The sequence below is a fragment of the Macrobrachium nipponense genome, chromosome 39 (assembly GCF_015104395.2).
Source record: "Macrobrachium nipponense isolate FS-2020 chromosome 39, ASM1510439v2, whole genome shotgun sequence".
Lineage (NCBI taxonomy): Eukaryota > Metazoa > Arthropoda > Malacostraca > Decapoda > Palaemonidae > Macrobrachium > Macrobrachium nipponense.
In genome coordinates this window covers 31,825,718-31,844,559 of record NC_061099.1, presented here as the reverse complement: position 1 = coordinate 31,844,559, position 18,842 = coordinate 31,825,718, and the positions used below count along the sequence as shown (strand labels likewise).

Sequence of the window (18,842 nt, the reverse complement as noted above, 5' to 3'; positions counted from 1 at the left end):
AGGTACAGGAACGGCAGCAGTGGTCAACGTCACGTCCGTGAACGGCGGCTGGGCAGGTACGGCAGGTACGGCAGGCTGTGCAGGCGGTCCAGATGGACGGACCAGCGGCACAGACATCCTTGGTACTGGTGGGAGGTCCAGGGGCGAGCTCTTCGGGCACACGAAGTCCGGTCGCGGCAGCACGGCAAACCCAGGTGGCGGCATCACACTCCCCCGAGGTACGGCGACTGGCCCCTGCACCGATGTAGTAGGTGTTACAGAGACCGCGTGCGGGGTGTACACCAGGTGAGGAGGTGAAGCGTAGCCAGGTGTTGTAAGGGTCGTGGTGGTGGTCGTAACCGTCGCATGGGTGACCGCCACGGAGCCAGCGAGATGGTAGAGCAGCCCCTGGACACTCGGCACGCCCTGCAGCCCTAACGATGCCCCACACCTGTCCGAGGTCGTCCTTCGCGGCAACCGCACCTGAGGGAAGCGAAAAGTCGGGTGATTAGCAGGATCCTCTACCGGCTCGCGCGAAGACGAACGGATAGAGGACCCAGAGTACAACTCGATGTCAGGGTATCTGAGCGCCCCTCCAGTCCACCCACTCGACAAGGCAGGTGAGGAGAAGGACCTAGAAAACCCCCCCCGAAGGGGAAGGCGCCAAACGTGGAAGCTGAGCGGGCGGCAGGAAAGAAGACGAAGTGTCCGTAACCAAAGGAGTCGCGGGAGAGCTTTCCGACGACTCCTTTGCAGGCCTTCGCTTCTTCCTGCCCTCATACAAAGTCCACTGCGCCTCCGACCAATTATTACAAACTTCACAGGGCTCGGCTCGGGTGCATTCGCGCCCCCGACACCGAGCGCACAAAATATGAGGGTCAATCTCCGGGAATGAGCGGAACTTTCCGCATTTACGCCCTTCGGTACCCGGGCATAGTCTCCGTGGGGTAGCGAGGCGAGGAGATTCCATCATTGACCAATAAATCACAATTAATTAGATAGAGAGAAATGATTGTACTTACAATGATTCTTTCATACACAAACACAACCATATACTCAGGAAAGCAAACGACGAGAAGCGGGCAGAGAGCGTCGAACACACACGTCCACTCGCTGTGAGGCCGAAAGCAAAAGAGGATTTGTTTACCTCCCAGTCGCGCGCGCGCGCCTGTCGGACAAGCAGTTAACTACCGAACCCCTTGTTCGAAAGCTTACGACCTATCCAGCTGCCGCTAGTACCTTCCTATTGTAAAAGGACCGAAGGTTTGTATGCCGTGTCGGAACAACTTTAATTCTTTATAACGTTTATAGTAACTGTTACTATTGACGTGAACTATGTACGCATATTTTTTCTACTTTTTACAGGGTAGTTTGCAAAGTTATGAGACAGGGCATGGATATTCAAGTGTTACTTGAGAGAGAGAGAGAGAGAGAGAGAGAGAGAGAGAGAGAGAGAGAGAGAGAGAGAGAGAGAGAGAGAGAGAGAGTGTCCCTGGCAAGGTAGCCTGAGTTAGGTTAGGAAGGTAAGGTCTGGTTAGGTCAGGACACAGCATTCTAGGAGAGGTTAGGATTTCTCACACCTATCCCTGTCTCCCTACTCTACATCCGCTCCCTTTTGCATATTGATGTGTACACTTCATAGCTTTCTGACTTCTACATTACACAGTTAGCACTTATTTCTGGGTTCCCCCTATCCTGAAAGCAGGGTTCATTGTGGGGGTCCCAAAACCCTTTGGATACAGAAGGGAGAGGAACCTCACAGAATGTTTTGCACCAACAACAATGATTGATGAGGAGCAACCACAGACTAAACTAAGTTAGAATATAGAATTTAGGACGAAGGCCAAGCACTGCGACCTATGAGTCATTCAGCGCTGAAAGGGAAATTGAGAATAGGTAAAAAGATTTACTGAAGGGTGTAACGTGACAAAAACCTCTCAGCTGCAATATGAATCAATTATTGGGAGAGGGTGGAAGGGAGGACTGAAGAAGGAGAATATGAATGGGGGTATGGTAAAAGGAAGGTAGGAAGGGGTTGTCGCTAGGAGCCAAAGGGGTGCTGCAAAGAACCTAGAAATGCTTACAGTGCACTTCACGAGGTACACTGACGGCACTGGCCCCCTAGGGTATGTCCACAGACTTCTTGTGGAAAATTGCTGAAAACCCAATATAGGGGGAAAAACCAGCGACTACCAACCCTTATCACGGTTTTCAGGTCTTATTCACTCGATATTTAAATGGTGAAAAACGAATACAATTACAACTCCAAGCATACCATTCAAAAGATTGAAGTTTTGTCAACATAATGTGATATATGAAAGCCCCATACGAACTAAAATAAGCATGTGACGCTCTTCGTAAAATATGTTTTCAAGGCAGTTTTGAAATCCAATATGGCGGCTACCGTGTGGATGTACAGGTTTTGATCAGTGACGAAAATCATCTTTCCCAGCCTTCCCAGCAATCATTTGAACAATGTTAGCGTATGTATGTAACATTTATTGATCTTACTCAAGATTGCAGTTGTAATCAGCACAATAAAACAACATTTTGTTGCCTATATTACTGAAAGTATGAAACTTTTTATTCCCGGGGTCATGGTTTGAACTGAATTCATTCTTACCTTGTAATCGGTGGTTTTTATCCTTACTGCCATCACAACTGAAACTCCACAGTGCTTATTTGATTGTTATTATACACATTTGGTCTCAGTTCACTCCACATTGCACTTTAAACCAATTGCTGTTCCTGGTTCCTAAGCGCGCGCGCCACAAACACAGTTACAAACAGCAGACAACGAAACTGCAAAGTTTTATTCCCTAAATTGTTTACTTTACTCGTTATTTAGTTCAAATTTACTTTGTTATTATTTAAAAATTTTAATTTAATTCATGTATATTATCCCTTTTTTGCAACCAAATTACCCCGAAAAATTACAGATATTTCTAAAGTAGATACAATCAAATGTTTCTAACGTTTTCGTACATCTGGCTGCCAAAAACCATAGAGGAACGACTACGGATAAGTGAATTATATACATATTTTTTTTTTTGCTTTTTTGTTTTTGCTAGCACTTTTCATTGATTTCAGTCTATATTAGTATTTGAATTTCTTTAATAACCGTATGCCAGAAATAAATGTAACCTTTAATGTTTGCATGCTAAGAATGGCAAAATCATCGTTGCCACATTAGTGGAGGCTTCACACATACGCCGTTTCATTATTATAAACTGTTTCCATGAATTCTAGTTGTCATAGTAATGCAATAATGATAAAATTGCTTTAATATTTATGTATATATACTTCCAATACATAGCCTAATTTCACCAATTTCAACGTTTTGTGTGTAGTCTTATACACAGTTTGGAGGGTCAACACATACTGAATGGCAACAGAGAGAGACAGAAAGGAAGGAAGGCGAAGGAATGAAGGAAAGGGGTGGCGGTGGAGGGGGGGGGAAGAGGGTAGGTGGAGCTTTATACGCGTGTTCGTATCCATTTCTGCATAATGGAGTTTTTGTCTCTTGGTACAAGGACAGGTGTCATTATTCTTTACGATTAGTGATTCTCGATACCCTTATAAATTACGGCACTTGGTGTAATGCACTATAGCAAAATCTTGTTCTGACACGAGTGTTCGTTACAGAAATAGGTATTGCCCAAAAACGTGCTTGCACTGTCTCTGAAACCCATAGTAGGTATGCTGCTTAGTTGTCAATCAAGTTTTTTGTAATCAAGTATTTTTTACAAGCTAGCTATTGAATAAATTTGTATTTTTCTCAATCAAAACATATGCCCCTCAATGGTAACTTTCCTCTTTTAACGACTTTCTGGTCATTGCAAATTCGGCCCCATAATTTCTTATGGTGCGAAAACAGAGGCGCAAGGACCGAAAACGATTGCGTCACACTATGGCGATAATCCGGCAGTAAAACATCTTCATATATCCAAAAAGTAAATAATAAAGATATATATGCGCATTACGATTATACCAATTACTACATGAAAAGCTGATAATCTGCATGAATAACTGGTAAACTGTTCAGCAAGAAAGTTGAGTAAAGCAATTACTATTTACAATAGGTACGAAAGTCCAAGATGTCGTGGACGTTCATAATACAGGACTTAAAAGAATGTTCTAATTCCAAAAAATAATTACTTAAATTTGAGTCAGAATCGAGTTACTTTTTCAATAACGAATATTTTCCAATTAATCACCATAAATATGTAAAATATTGATGTTTTACTATTTATTTAAAAAATTATCGAAGTGCACTCTTCGTCGTCGTCTTCTACAAAACAGTTGTTTACTCGTTGAGGAAAAGTTTCCCGATTGTTGTGATGAAAGTGTCCCAGCGTCTATGGGTACAAGTGGTGTGCGGATTTATCACAGGAAATGGTTAGTTTATTGACACAAGCGACTCCGTAAACATCGAAATGGCGTCAGTTATTCTAAATACTTCGAGTTGTAAGTAAAAATGTTGAATGCGTTTTGGTGAGTTTTGCACTACGTTTGACACCATTTTCACTACCCTCTGTTTAAATCTTAGAATTTGGCCTTAATTTCTAACTTTGGAGAAAATACTTACTTCGAAAGGAGAGTAGAGGTCTTTAGCTCTGTTTCTCACCAACAACAAGTCGCGACTGATGCCCATCTCCGATGTCAGGACGCGTTATAATGTACTTTTTTTGGGATTGTCCAAGCTGATCGTACATGGTCCACTCTAGACCCTACGGTTTTTTACCCTACTAGCTGGGTAGTAGGATCACATCCTTAGGTACCTACCTAGGCTATACCCTACCTTACCATGGGCACTGCGCCCTGATCAAGTTGGGGCGGGTAACGCCCACCATTCCTAGGATTCTTAATATTTTAAATTATTTCTTAGAGGGTTTAAAATCTCCTAAAGTATTATACGAAGCAAGCCTACGCTTGGTACCTACCTAGGTAGGTAGGTATAGGCTAAGCTAGCTACTCTCCCAAAGTTCGCTTAGTCTTAGCTTAACTCCATAAAACTACGCTAAGACCAGACTTTACTTAAATAAACTTTATAATTCCCTTTCAGAGTGAGTATATCTACAACGTTTGAAAATATTTCGGTGCATAATGCGCTACACTTACTTTAAAAACAATAAATCAGTCTACAGGAAACAATCACATCCGAACACCACACTTTGTAAACAAAGTTATTGTAAAGGTTTGGCAACGTTCGATTCCCTTCATTTCATGAAAATCAATATTACATGTTATCATTACAAGACGAGTTGTCGTGAAACTAATTATAAAAAATACAAATGGTATTCTGGATTATTTATAAATAAAAAAGAACCCCGTGCATATTACAAAAACGTTAGGTATTCGTAGCAAAGTAGCTGAAGCCCAAACAAAAGTAATCGAACAATGTTATGTCACCAACTTTTAACTTCTTCAAAAGTTTACAGGGAATTTTCTATTTATTTTCTAAATATTAATACTTAGCAATACTTGGGGAAACAAATAGAATATACGCTCTACAGTAGAACTTCTGACTTCGAATTTAATCCAAGTTCCAGAAGGCTGGTCGAAATATGTTCGAAGTAGGAAACAAATATTTTTTTTTATAAAGGTGACCTCTCTGTAGAGGAAATCGGTCCGTACAATATTTCTTTATATATAAACGTGACCTCTTTGTGGGACTCGGTCATTTCGCCCACACATCAATTCGCCCACACGTCAATTTGCCCAAATAATAAGAGTCAATTCGCCCACATATAAGGTCATTCACCAAACACATCCCATGTCATGTCCAACGATAACTATGCATTGTTGGAGTATTTATATGCATAATTACCATGTATTTTCAATGAATCCGCAGTGTGGGCGAAATGACTCCACAGTGTGGGGGGCGAAATGAATCCATAGTGTGGCGAAATGGCATGTGAGCAAAATGACCGGATACCATCCAGAACCTTCTTCTTATGGCAGATAACCTTCCTTATTATTAAAATCTATACATTTGACATGTTTCTTCTGATATAAACAGTTCTAGTTCACACATTTCTTGGCTGACATATTTTACGGGAGGTTTCTTTTTCTATAAATCATTTTTTTTTTTGTACGGGCATTTGTCAGTACAGCACAGGATTAAACCATTTTCCGTTTCCCTATTCTAATAATTATTCGGTCTCACGATTTCAGCTTCTGGTTGGTTTTTTTCAGCAAATCGTGGGAACACCAGCGTCTGTTTCTTGTAAACAAATTACCCTCAGTTCCAGCGTCTTATCTCCAACGGGCGATTCACACTCCGCGGGACGCTTGCAACAAATTCGTCACTTCCGGCCACTCCAATGCAAACGGTGCACCATGCACGAGAGAAACGTCAAGACAGCCTCGCTCGGGGACTTGTTTCCCGACATTTCTCATAACAAGACACTTACGCCGTCCTTTCCACGTTATTTTACGTAATCGCACGGAATACCTCGCGCGCAATTACATATTCGTTGGAAAATTACTTCCGTCGTCTCTGGCGCCTTTTCCGTGATTTTCGTAATGACTCGACTGCACGGTGGCTGTCACTCGTAATTAATTGGGCTTCTTAATTAAGAACCGCCGTAATTTAAGTAAACGCCACAGCCATGAACTTGTGGGGAAACGGTATCTATTCTTTAGAAAGACCAAAGACAATCTTCCACACCTGTGGAAAACCCGCATACTATTTGTCAGTCAGCTCGAACTGCGCAGAGCATCCTGAAGGGAGCCAGTCTGTCATTATTCAATATCACCGCCTCAAATGCGGCCTCCGGTGTAGAAGTTGGGTCCTTATTTTACTTCGCGTGGACAAAGTTTCCACACTCTTTTTAGGGGTTATTATGGTCAGGTATATTATTTTATATATATATTATATTAATATGTGATTCATTTATTTACTTATATTCTCGGTCATTTGCATACACACACACACACACACACACACACACATATATATATATCTAATAAAAGGAGCCCATAAAAAACACCAAAATAGAGAAAAAGTACTATATTTCAGAGACTGCTGTCTCCCCCTTCAGGTAGATGAAGAGGGAGACAGCAGTCTCTGAAATATAGTACTTTTTCTCTATTTTGGTGTTTTTATGGGCTCCTTTTATTAGATGGAACTCTGTTGTTACAGAACATTTTTACCAGTCATATATATATATATATATATATATATATATATATATATATATATATATATATATATATATAATATTAGCTGAATATAGGACTATCATAGAATGGTTGTTTACCCGCCAACAGGTACACTCGCGTAGCAGGAGGAAAACATCGAAACAGCTGCACTATGAAACAATAAATTTTATTGTTAGAAGAAAGGTGGAAAACGTAACAAGGAAGAATGATAATGAACGGAAGCGTTAAGGTTACAGTAAAAGGAATGATAAAAGGGGTTGCATCTATAGGGGCCGAAGGGACGCTATACAAAGATCCTTAAGTAATGCCTACAGTGTACCGCGTGAGGTGTACTGAATATAGCTTAACGGCATAATAAGGAATTAATTATTCAATTTTCTTGAAATTCGTTCAGCCTTCAGTCTCTCTCTCTTTCTCTCTCTCTCTCATGATGAATTGTAAGGTGACCTGGTCTTTCCATCTTCGAGAACAAACAGCAAATTTCTCATGATTTACAGTAAATTCATGCAAAGGAAAGTTTGACAATGCAGCTAACTGAAGGTTTGCAGACATTTCTTGAAAGAACTCTCTCCATTCACACAATCTGAGACAGATGGAATCATGGAAATGTACGAAAAAAAGTGTTATTGCATGAGAAATGGCCATCTTGTCGGTCAGCATCTCGGAAAATGACGCAAAGGAAGAACTATTACAGGCTATGATTTGACTTCATTTTCCATGGCAAATCCTTGGGTGGGGGTTGGGGGTGGGCGCCGTTTGCCGTAATGCCTCCACAGCGGAGAAGGAAATGACACAAATGAACTTAATAAGGACGAATGAGTTTCTGTCTTGTTTCGGACACTGAAGAAATAAATGAGCAAGGTTCCCAAAGTGGGAGTCGTGTCCGACATACGCCTTAGTTTCGGCGACATTGTCCAAATGTTTGATTTTATGAAATCTAAGCTGTCAAGCCAGGCACCCGGGCACTTCCGGCACTCTGGGGGCAATGGAAAGAGGGGGCTGAAGTGGTTGGACTGTGAGATAAAGAGATCCGGAAGTTAAGTACAAGAGGGTATTAACCTGGTATGCATATGCACCTCCTACGAGATGCTATAGTACTAAACATGGCGGAAGCTCAATGGGGCGTTGTGTTTAGTCTAAGCCCCTCGGCATCAAAGTATCATATACACCCATTTCTACATTATTTCTATATTGTCTGATCGACAAAGTATATCAATAAATGCTATTTTTGATCCCCCAGGGGTTAGTACTATACCTACAGTAGGCGTATATACTTGTACTACAGATATGATCTCCTCAACCTACAGTAGGCATATACTTGTACTGTATATATGGTCCCCTCACCCTACAGTAGGCATATACTTGTACTACAGATTTGGTCTCCTCACTCTACAGTAGGCGCATACTTGTACTACAGATAAGGTCGCCTCACCCTACAGTAGTCCTATACTTGTACTATAGATATGGTCTCCTCATCCTATAGAAGGATATGGTCGCTTCACCATACAGTAGGTATACTATGCTTGTACTACGGAAACGGTCGCCTCACCCTACAGTAGGCGTATGCTTGTACTGCATATATGGTCCCCATACCCTACAGTAGGCGTATATACTTGTACAAAAGATAAGTTCCTCTCACCCTACAGTAGGCGTATACTTGTGCTACAGATATGGAATATTAAAGAATATAGAATTCCCGTCAAAGGCCAAGTACTGGGACTTATGATGAAAGGGCTTAGTTCTGGACCGCGGGATAACCAAGGCCTTCCTACGCCCAAATTTGGCCTCAGGGTTTGGCCTAGGATTCTGGCGTATCGAAGGGCGTGAGGTTTATCCGATACGCTACGAAATTCCATAATCCACGCAACACGGATTTCATTAGTTTCCCTCAAAACCAGGAAGGGAAGTTACGTCGTTGAGATAAAGCACATTCTCAAAATGAAGCCTCCTATTTGGAGAAGGAAAGAAAAACCTTAGTACAATAGAGAGAGAGAGAGAGAGAGAGAGAGAGAGAGAGAGAGAGAGAGAGAGAGAGAGAGAGAGAGAGAGATATTGACGTTGTGGGCCAACTGGGATTACCTTTAGGAAATAGTAGATGTCTTAATTTCTTAAAAGAGAGAGAGAGAGAGATACTTTCTCAAATAGTAGTGTTGCTAATCAAATTCATATGATAATTTTACACGCATCTTATTTCTCTCTCTCTCTCATGGGCGCCCGCACATAGGGGCTAGAGGGGGCACTTGCTCCCCGTTGCAATCGTGAAATGAATATATATATATATCTATATATATATAATATATATATATATATATATATATATATATATACATCACTTCATTTTCCTTCCATTTAGCAATACATTCTTTCAGTTTAAGTAAATTAAAGGAATCATTATGCATTGCATATTATTTGTATACAGTACATAACTGCGTTGTTCTTTCCATGAATAAATTTTGAATTCAACTGAACAGCTCTATATGGATGGAACTTGAAAAAAGTCAACGTTTATATATATATAGATATATATATATTATATATATAATATATATCTATATATATATTATATATATATATATATATTATATATATATATATTGTGACGTTTATAGATCGTTCGTCTACCCCGCAATTAATTAATTAATTCAATTTGGAAAACGGCAGCCATTTCTTTAGAATATCAGCTGATTTTTAGTAAACGCGGGAAACCCAAACCCGCCAGCTAGAGATAGGAAGTTCCCCAGTTGGGGGAAAAGAGTCTTTTATCAGCTGTAGGGACATATCTCAAAAGGGAAGGGTGTAGGCAGATTGGTACTTCTTAGACCTATACCTTAAGCTCTCTTTCCTGTGACCCCTCTGCTGGCTGTATGCTTGTTTTCCAGGATTTGCCTTGATCGTGGGGGGTTAAGCTGACCTCCAACCCCCAAGCAACCCAACTGAATTCTGTCTCAGTCGGCTGCGAGACGTGATCTCGGACAGAGGTCAAATTACCTGCCTTCCTGTTAGGCCTACCCAGGGCGTGAGTGGCGCGCCGATGACCCAGGCCTCAGACAAAGGGGCCCCCATGCTTTTCTACAAAGAGCCACATTTTCTACAAAGGTCCACACTGAACACGACATCCAGGTACGTCTTGTGAAACAACATATTGCCAGTCCCTTATCACCTATTATAATTTTGATCCTCATTCTCCCAATTCAATTTTCCAGCACAAAAGGAATTCATCCCTTTTGTTCCTCTCACTGCCTCATGGCCGCATGCTTCCCCTTGTGTGATCGTCCCAGACCAATGGAGTCATTGCATACTTCAGTGAAACCTTAAAAGTTCCTTCTCCCCAGTATTAGAGAATTAATTAATCAAAGCAAGAAGTCATTTTTTCTTTTATCTCGTTTAATCTGGGATTCTTTTCCAGATTCCATGAGTCACGTGCCGTCTCTGCCCGCAAGTGTGCATTACCCCAAGTGTATGAAAACCAGCTATAACAGCTCAATGGAGCCATCATTTACCTTTTCTCCAGCCCAGCACGGGCCTTTTAGTAAATAAATAGTTGCTAAGTAACGAGCTGAGTTTTCTGGCGACCTTCCCTCTAAAGAAATTGATAATAACTTTCAGCTTACGGTAAGTTAAAGCAATTCCCTCTTGAAATCCCTAAATTACTTCCGTTTACGTATCTAGCCTCTCTCAAGGCCCGCTATATACGTAACATTGTCGACCTCGCCGAGGATCTAATCCGGGCTTGCTTAAAAAAGCTTGTAAATCGCGTTATCCGTTGTAAAACGTAAACTGTAAATTATTTTACAAAAAGCAAATCAAGCACACTTGCAGGGAAAGAAGACACACTGACCCACGGTAAGATATTCCATTCATTAATATGATTATTCTATAACCAATGTTAGTTTAAGTATTTTTATTGTAGAAGTGTGTTAAACAAATGTGAAGGTAGAAATATTCTTATTATTGTAACGGCCAGAGCGCCGAGCGAATTCTGTTTTGTAAATCGCATTGTTGTCGTAGGAGCTTACACGAACACGTGTGCAGATAGATGCCAGAAAGGACCAGATCAAACTAGGAAGTGCTTTGCCAGGGTTTATTGCTGTATTAGAAAGCCTAGCTAGTTAGGAGTGTTTTACTAATAGTTACGGCAAAAGAAGTGTACAATTCTTTTGTCTGTGATATGTTAGGGAATCCATTTTTAACTTAGTTTTCATTCCAAGTGTTGGTAACCGCTACCTCTCAGCTAATTCAGCTTAGCGCACTTTCGCGCCTGCGCGGTCTCAACCAGCCTTCGTTTTCGCTCACAGCGGCAGCCATGTTTTTATGCCTTTCAGAATTATCTAAACCATTTAAGCAAAGTAACGTAAGTCTCAAAGTTTTAACGTAAATAATATCAATCTCGGTACTAGTATCTATCGTCCTGCCAGAGAAATTAACGTAATTCGCCTGGAATAAGAAAGTAGAATTTTGTGTTGTAAATTGCCTTCGCATTTACAGAGAATCAGCTGATTCGCCATCAATGCTAGCACACCGTGGTGCTAACCCGCTCTTCTCGCCTCACGTGTTTCACCTCGCATCGCTCACTCGCGCGCTGAGCGAAACAAAAATTTCATTTCACTTAACGTAACCTCATTTACAATTGTTTGCTAACATCGTTTTCAAATCCTTACCGTAATTTTTCACTTGTCCTTACGTAAAGTTAACGTAAATCTTAAAAGTAGAGTCACTTGCAAGAATTGTTAACGTAAAACGCGTCTTTGTAAATTTCATATTGAAACGCAAATCATTTCATAAGCGCAAGCCGCTAACATTAACGTAAACATCGTTCACCGCGAGCGCGTTATCATTTTTTCATAAAACGTTTTCTAAAGCAATTCTTTCATTTCACGTTAACGTAAGTAAATCATTTAACGCAAGTTGCGTCATATTAAACTAACATTAGTAGTTCAATTCAAATATAAGGGAGTTCATTCATATATCATTTTTCACCCTCTCCGAGAGAGAGAGAGAGAGAGAGAGAGAGAAAACCAGAACACAGTATTCACGAAGCCAAGAGTACTACATCTTACCATTAATTATAGCATGCCGAATTAACCTTATTTTAGTCTCTTGTGTCTTTCATTTACACAGCGTGATACGTACGCGCATGTGTCCATTGCAGTTTGCAAACATTTATTTATTTCATTTACCGAGTACTTCAGCGAGGGACTGAGCATTTTCAATTATCATTACCTGTCGTTGCCCGAGTGGTCTTGTTCATTTTTTATCACAAAAGACTTGCGTATACCGCAAGCACAATTCGCACAGTGTGCCACGCAAATTCATTACTTCCAGACAGGGAAGTCGTTACCAGTTTAGGACTGGCCACCACCAGTGCACGTCAGGTCTTACCATTTCACAGTGCCACTAATTCTTGACACTGTCCATCGACTGGCTGCTGAAGTACTCCCACCTTTTACTTTCTCTCCTCCACCATTACACTCTGCCATGAGCAGTGCCCTTTCACTTCGGTATACTTAAGTATACTGCATCTAGTGTCGTCCGACGGGACACACCAGCACGATACCAGTGCTCCAAACAAGGAGCGCCTCCTTATAAGTGCCATTGCACCTGTACAGGCCGTACAGGTAGCCATTCTACCTGCGTGTCCGTCCTGCGGAACGCCCCTTAGTGTGACGTGCGCCGCACACTCCATTTGATTTGTCCGCCTCATCAGAAGGTGCCACTCCCCAAAGTGCCACAGAGCACCCAGTCCTTTAAGATTTTTTTTTCTCATCCAAGCCTCCACTGCAGCCTAAGGAAATGGCTTCTGCTGCCCAACCACATATATCCATGGAGCTGGAAAGGCTCCAGACCCTCATGGCTCTGGGCACGAACTCCGGTTACACTGGGCAGGAACTCACCCAGTGGGTGAAGGGGCAGGTGGATGATCTGCTCCTGCAAGAGAGAGCCGCCAGAGAAGCAGAGAGGAAGGAAAAAGAAGCAGAGAGGAAGGAAAAAGAAGCAGAGAGGAAGGCAAGGGAAGAAGAGAGGAAGCATGAGCTAGCTCTCAAGGAGAAGGAGCTCGAGGTGGAGAAGGCACGACAGGTGAACGCCGAAGCCCTAGCCATGCAGCCAGCTCCCAGCCCCACGCCTACAGTGTCGTCCAACCCTATTGCCAGCATTAACGCTCTCATCCCGAAGTGGACTGAGGATGAGCCCGAGGCATGGCTGGAAGAAGTGGAAGCCTTATTCGAAAACTACCCTACCACTGAGATAGAGAGGGCCGCCCTGCTTGCCAAGCACCTGGACGGCAAGGCTAAGACTGCCCTCCGCTCACTGGATCAGGGTCAGCGAGGGGGACCTGGTGGAAGTTCGCCGGGTCATTACAAAGGCCTATGAAATCACCCCGGAGAGGTGGAGGCAGCGTTTCAGAGGTCAGGCAAAGGAAGTTGGTTGGGCCTGGGGAGATTACTCCTACCACAAAATCCAAGCCGGAAAGCGCTGGCTCGAGGCCATGTCGTGCACCGAGTTCCAGGACCTGTTTAACAGGATCATGCTGGAAGACCTCTACCAGTGTGTACCTGGGCCACTCGCAGTGCACCTTAACGACAAGCAACCCAAGACACTTGCGGAAGCTTGTCGCCTGGCTGACGACTGGGAGACCTCCTTCAAAACCCCTCTCAACAGCACCGCCCACCGACGCCATAGTGCCACCCGGTCATCTCTCTGGATCCACTCGGCCAAAGGACGCCCACCAAGGACACCCACGGACTTGCAACGTTTGCAAGAAAGTGGGTCACCTCGCAGCAGAGTGCCGCCTCAAGAGCGCTGAGAGCCACAAACCCCCTCAGAACCCTCCTAGGCCACCGAACGGTGCCTCAGCCTCCTCTCAAGACCAATCAGATGCCTTCCGGAGACAGCCCAGCAGAGGGACTCCTGCAGAGCCTGTGGGGCTACCAGGGCACTACTCCCCTGGATATCCCGGGTGCCCCAAGCACGTGCCTTCGACCCGGCACGTCCACCTGATCAGTGCCACAACCCCCCCTCGGCCGTTATGCCCGAGTCCAGGTCTCACCCTGAGCGGGTGTGGACCTCTTCAGTCACAGTGGCACCCTGGATGGCTCTACCCTACCTGTGACTCTGCCAGTTACGGTAGATACCGGCTCCGATCTGTGTCTTATAGACCGGGACCAAGTGCCAGCCAGTGCCACAGTTGACGAGCACATCAGGTGGGCCATGACTTGGGTCGAAGGGCAGTCCAAGACCGTTCCCACAGTCGTCCTGCAGGTCACCACTCCTTGGTGCACCAAACCTCACCGCCTAGGTGTTGGTACGTACGATTCGGCATGGAGTAGGTTTCCTATTGGGACGGGACCTCCTCTGGGGATGTCCCTCCCCCACACCACTCCAGGGCCAAGCTACCTCACCACCTCAAATCACGGCCAGAGAGGACTCTTCACCTGTGCCAGAGCACACTGCCAGCCTTGGTGACTCCACAGATTCGCAACCTGTGGGGCCATCTCGGCCTTACCGTCCAATGCCACAGAAGAAGTTCTCGAACCAGTTCTGCTCCGAGACTGTGGGCCGCAAGGGTCACATGTCTGCCAACTACGTAGGGTGCGCGAATTACAATATTCCTGCCATCGCTATTGGCATGTTTTACCAATCCTTCGTTACTAGGACCCCCAGCTCAGGGCCCTATAACCATCGCACCCATCCAAGGTCATTATCCACCAAGCCATGTCAGAGCCTTTGATGACTCCGGCGCTCAAATCTCCCTGATACGGGAAGATCAAATCCCCCGAGGGGCTACCACTGATAGACGGCAACTGATCACGATTGAAGGCATCAATCATAGTAAGATGATCCTTCCCACCGTCCAATTGAGAGTCGTACGACCTCACCTTGCCAAGGTATGTACACTTGCAGTTGCAAGCTACCTTCCAGGAGGTTACGACCTTATCCTAGGGCATGACCTGAGGTCTCCCATTTCCAAGGGCACGCTGAGAGGTATTGCACCTCCAGTACCCGCCACAGGTCCAGTCGACCTCAACTCTCTGCCAGTGCCACTTGGCAGCACTGAGCAGTGCCAAGCTCCGTCCAGCCTGGGCGTAGAGCCACCACCGAACTTGACTTCTGCGCCTGGCCCCGAGCTAGTGCCGGCAGACCTAACCTTCATACCTCCTCTGGAAAACCAGGAACTGCCCGACCAGGAGTCAGCCTGGAGTTTTCCCCTTACGACGGCTGTCGCAGCAGCCGGAGTGAGGGCCTCCCCTGCAGTAGGTTCCACCCCTACAACGGTTGCTGCAGATACCGAAGTAGGGTGTTATCCTGCAATCCCTCAGGCTACCACTGCCTCTGCTCCTGCCGGCGTTTCTGGCCTTTCCCCAGAGTCGGTGCCTCCGTCTACTCCAAGGACTGGTATAGCCAGGTCCTGGAGGAATAAGAAGAAGAAGAAGGGACGTCATTAACAAACTAACCCAAGAGCCACATGCTCTCCTTGACACCTGTGCCCGAGGTACAGGGTCGCATTCATTTGCAGAATGATCCTGGCACCTACCCAGAGAAGGTAGCCAGCCTGATCTCTGCCAGTAGAACTAACCCTCTAACCCCTAGCTCCAAATTGTAATACTAACCCTCACTTAAATATAATTACCTCATTGCATTTCCCTCCTGGTCAATTAACCACTCATCATCCCCACCCCACGATCATTACCTCTCATTATGTATTTTAACAGTTCCGTCGCTGAACTACTGCTGTGCGTACCACACTCTGGAATGATTGCGTCTCCCTTTAACTGTATTGAGTAGGTTAGGCTAATGATTTAGTACCAGGGCATTACGTTAGTAGAAAGTATAATTTTCAAGTAACCTTATCTAGGGGTAGAGTAGACTGTCGTCACAAGACAACCCGTAGTTATTACTTAGGCTAGACTACATTACTCCATTAAGTTAGTACACTTAGCATCTTTGCCTATAAGTTAGGTAGGCCACTGTAGTTAGCTTTATCGCTGCTCAAAAAACTTCAAGTTGGAGTAGGAGAACTGGGTAGTCGAGACGATCAATTTATTTAAGCCAAGACCTTCACGCCCGAAAGGGAGTGAATGCCTTCTTAACAGGGGGAGCTGTGACGTTTATAGATCGTTCGTCTACCCCGCAATTAATTAATTAATTCAATTTGGAAAACGGCAGCCATTTCTTTAGAATATCAGCTGATTTTTAGTAAACGCGGGAAACCCAAAACCCGCCAGCTAGAGATAGGAAGTTCCCCAGTTGGGGGAAAAGAGTCTTTTATCAGCTGTAGGGACGTATCTCAAAAGGGAAGGGTGTAGGCAGATTGGTACTTCTTAGACCTATACCTTAAGCTCTCTTTCCTGTGACCCCTCTGCTGGCTGTATGCTTGTTTTCCAGGATTTGCCTTGATCGTGGGGGTTAAGCTGACCTCCAACCCCCAAGCAACCCAACTGAATTCTGTCTCAGTCGGCTGCGAGACGTGATCTCGGACAGAGGTCAAATTACCTGCCTTCCTGTTAGGCCTACCCAGGGCGTGAGTGGCGCGCCGATGACCCAGGCCTCAGACAAAGGGGCCCCCATGCTTTTCTACAAAGAGCCACATTTTCTACAAAGGTCCACACTGAACACGACATCCAGGTACGTCTTGTGAAACAACATATTGCCAGTCCCTTATCACCTATTATAATTTTGATCCTCATTCTCCCAATTCAATTTCCAGCAACAAAAGGAATTCATCCTTTTGTTCCCTCTCACTGCCTCATGGCCGCATGCTTCCCCTTGTGTGATCGTCCCAGACCAATGGAGTCATTGCATACTTCAGTGAAACCTTAAAAGTTCCTTCTCCCCAGTATTAGAGAATTAATTAATCAAAGCAAGAAGTCATTTTTTCTTTTATCTCGTTTAATCTGGGATTCTTTTTCCAGATTCCATGAGTCACGTGCCGTCTCTGCCCGCAAGTGTGCATTACCCCAAGTGTATGAAAACCAGCTATAACAGCTCAATGGAGCCATCATTTACCTTTTCTCCAGCCCAGCACGGGCCTTTTAGTAAATAAATAGTTGTTAAGTAACGAGCTGAGTTTTCTGGCGACCTTCCCTCTAAAGAAATTGATAATAACTTTCAGCTTACGGTAAGTTAAAGCAATTCCCTCTTGAAATCCCTAAATTACTTCCGTTTACGTATCTAGCCTCTCTCAAGGCCCGCTATATACGTAACAATATATATATATATATATATATATATATATATATATATATATATATATATATATATATATATATATATATATATGTGTGTGTGTGTGTGGTGTGTGTGTGTGTGTGTGTATTTGGGAGAGGAAGAAAACAGGAAACGTTAATGTTATGTGAGCATAATGGCCTCTATGAATATTTATATATATTTATATAAACCTATATATTTGACGAGTGAAATCACTGCACGTGCGCGCAGCAGCTTATAACAACCCCCACAAACCAACCTACTACACATGAAGGGCTCCCGAGTGTGCGGTGACATCACGCCTCTTTTAATAGTAAATCTTTCTGACTTGGTGATTTCGAGAAGTGGCGAGGAAGCCGCCAGGAAGGAAGGTTAGTTTAGTCGTGGTGCAGCAGCAGCAGCCACACACTGCGCGTGCGCGTCGCGTTCGTTTCGACAGTGCGACGTCAAAGTAAAGCCATTCATTGTGCGCAAGTTTTCACCGAACGAGGTTGGCAGAGTTTGATGACATTCGATCTAATTTACGTACGAAGACCGAGTTAAATGAGCACATTGCAAGACAAACCAGAGTCGTACAAATAAGCGACAATTATTTGAAATTATGGAGCGAGTGGTAAGAGTAGGCCGAGTTTAGCGAACAGGTTGCAAGAGGAATTTAGGCGTCTTATAAACAATTAACATTCATTTGAATTTAAGCACGAAGTGAGAAGAACTGCAACTTTAGGCACATGACGATTTCCTTCAACGTTTAAAAATCTATTTACAAATAATCGAAAGAGGGGAAAAGGAAGTAAACACGCAGAAAGTGCCATGTGATCTGAAAAAAAAAACGATTAACAGCAGGGAGAAAATTGCCATAAAAGATGGCAAAAAGTCATGTTTTTCTATAAACACGCGACGAGGAAGCAGGATTCAAATAAGTAAGTTGCAAGAAGCAGACGGATTCAGTAAACTCGTATACCAAGAAGCTAGCATTAAAAGGCTGCTATACCGTTAACACTTAATAAGGGACTGTATACATCTGCCTTGAGTAACCCCGTAGAAAGCGAAATGATTGAATTTTGTGGCCACCATTAGCAAAAGGCATACGTTCCAGATTAATTTAAAAGAAGCCAGGTGTCATTTGCAGCAGAAGATGAGTTACGGAGCGAAGATTAAACCAACGATGCGTTCAATTGTGAACGCCAGGGTCGTCTTCCTTTTCGTACTGGTAAGCAGAACCATTCTCTTTTCCTACAAGAAAACGAAAGCAAGATTATATAATATATATATATATATATATATATATAAAATATATATTTATATATATATATATATATATATATATTATATATTTCATACTGCAGTTGCTTGCAGTATAGAACAACTGTTAAGAGAGGGTTGAGGAAAGTCAGGTTGGACAAGAGAGAGAGAGAGAATATCGAACGGTAGCACGGTAAAAGGAATGAAAGATATATCATTTGACTTTTTTTTTTCTTTTCTTTTGACAGTGC

General features: G+C 43.6%; 1 protein-coding gene across 5 annotated transcripts in view; it reads right to left on the bottom strand.

Annotated features, from left to right (window-relative positions):
* Positions 1-18,842, bottom strand: part of LOC135210268 (mediator of RNA polymerase II transcription subunit 24-like) — an 88,002-nt gene that overhangs the window by 54,496 nt on the left and 14,664 nt on the right. Inside the window, exon 1 of one of the 5 annotated variants that reach the window (XM_064243137.1) lies at positions 5,101-5,177. The exons of 3 other annotated variants lie outside the window; for them this stretch is intronic. The gene's annotated coding sequence lies outside the window, so the exon portion shown is untranslated. Of the gene's footprint in view, positions 1-5,100; positions 5,178-18,842 lie in introns of those variants that run through there. One more of the 5 variants, XM_064243139.1, reaches the window with a different exon arrangement.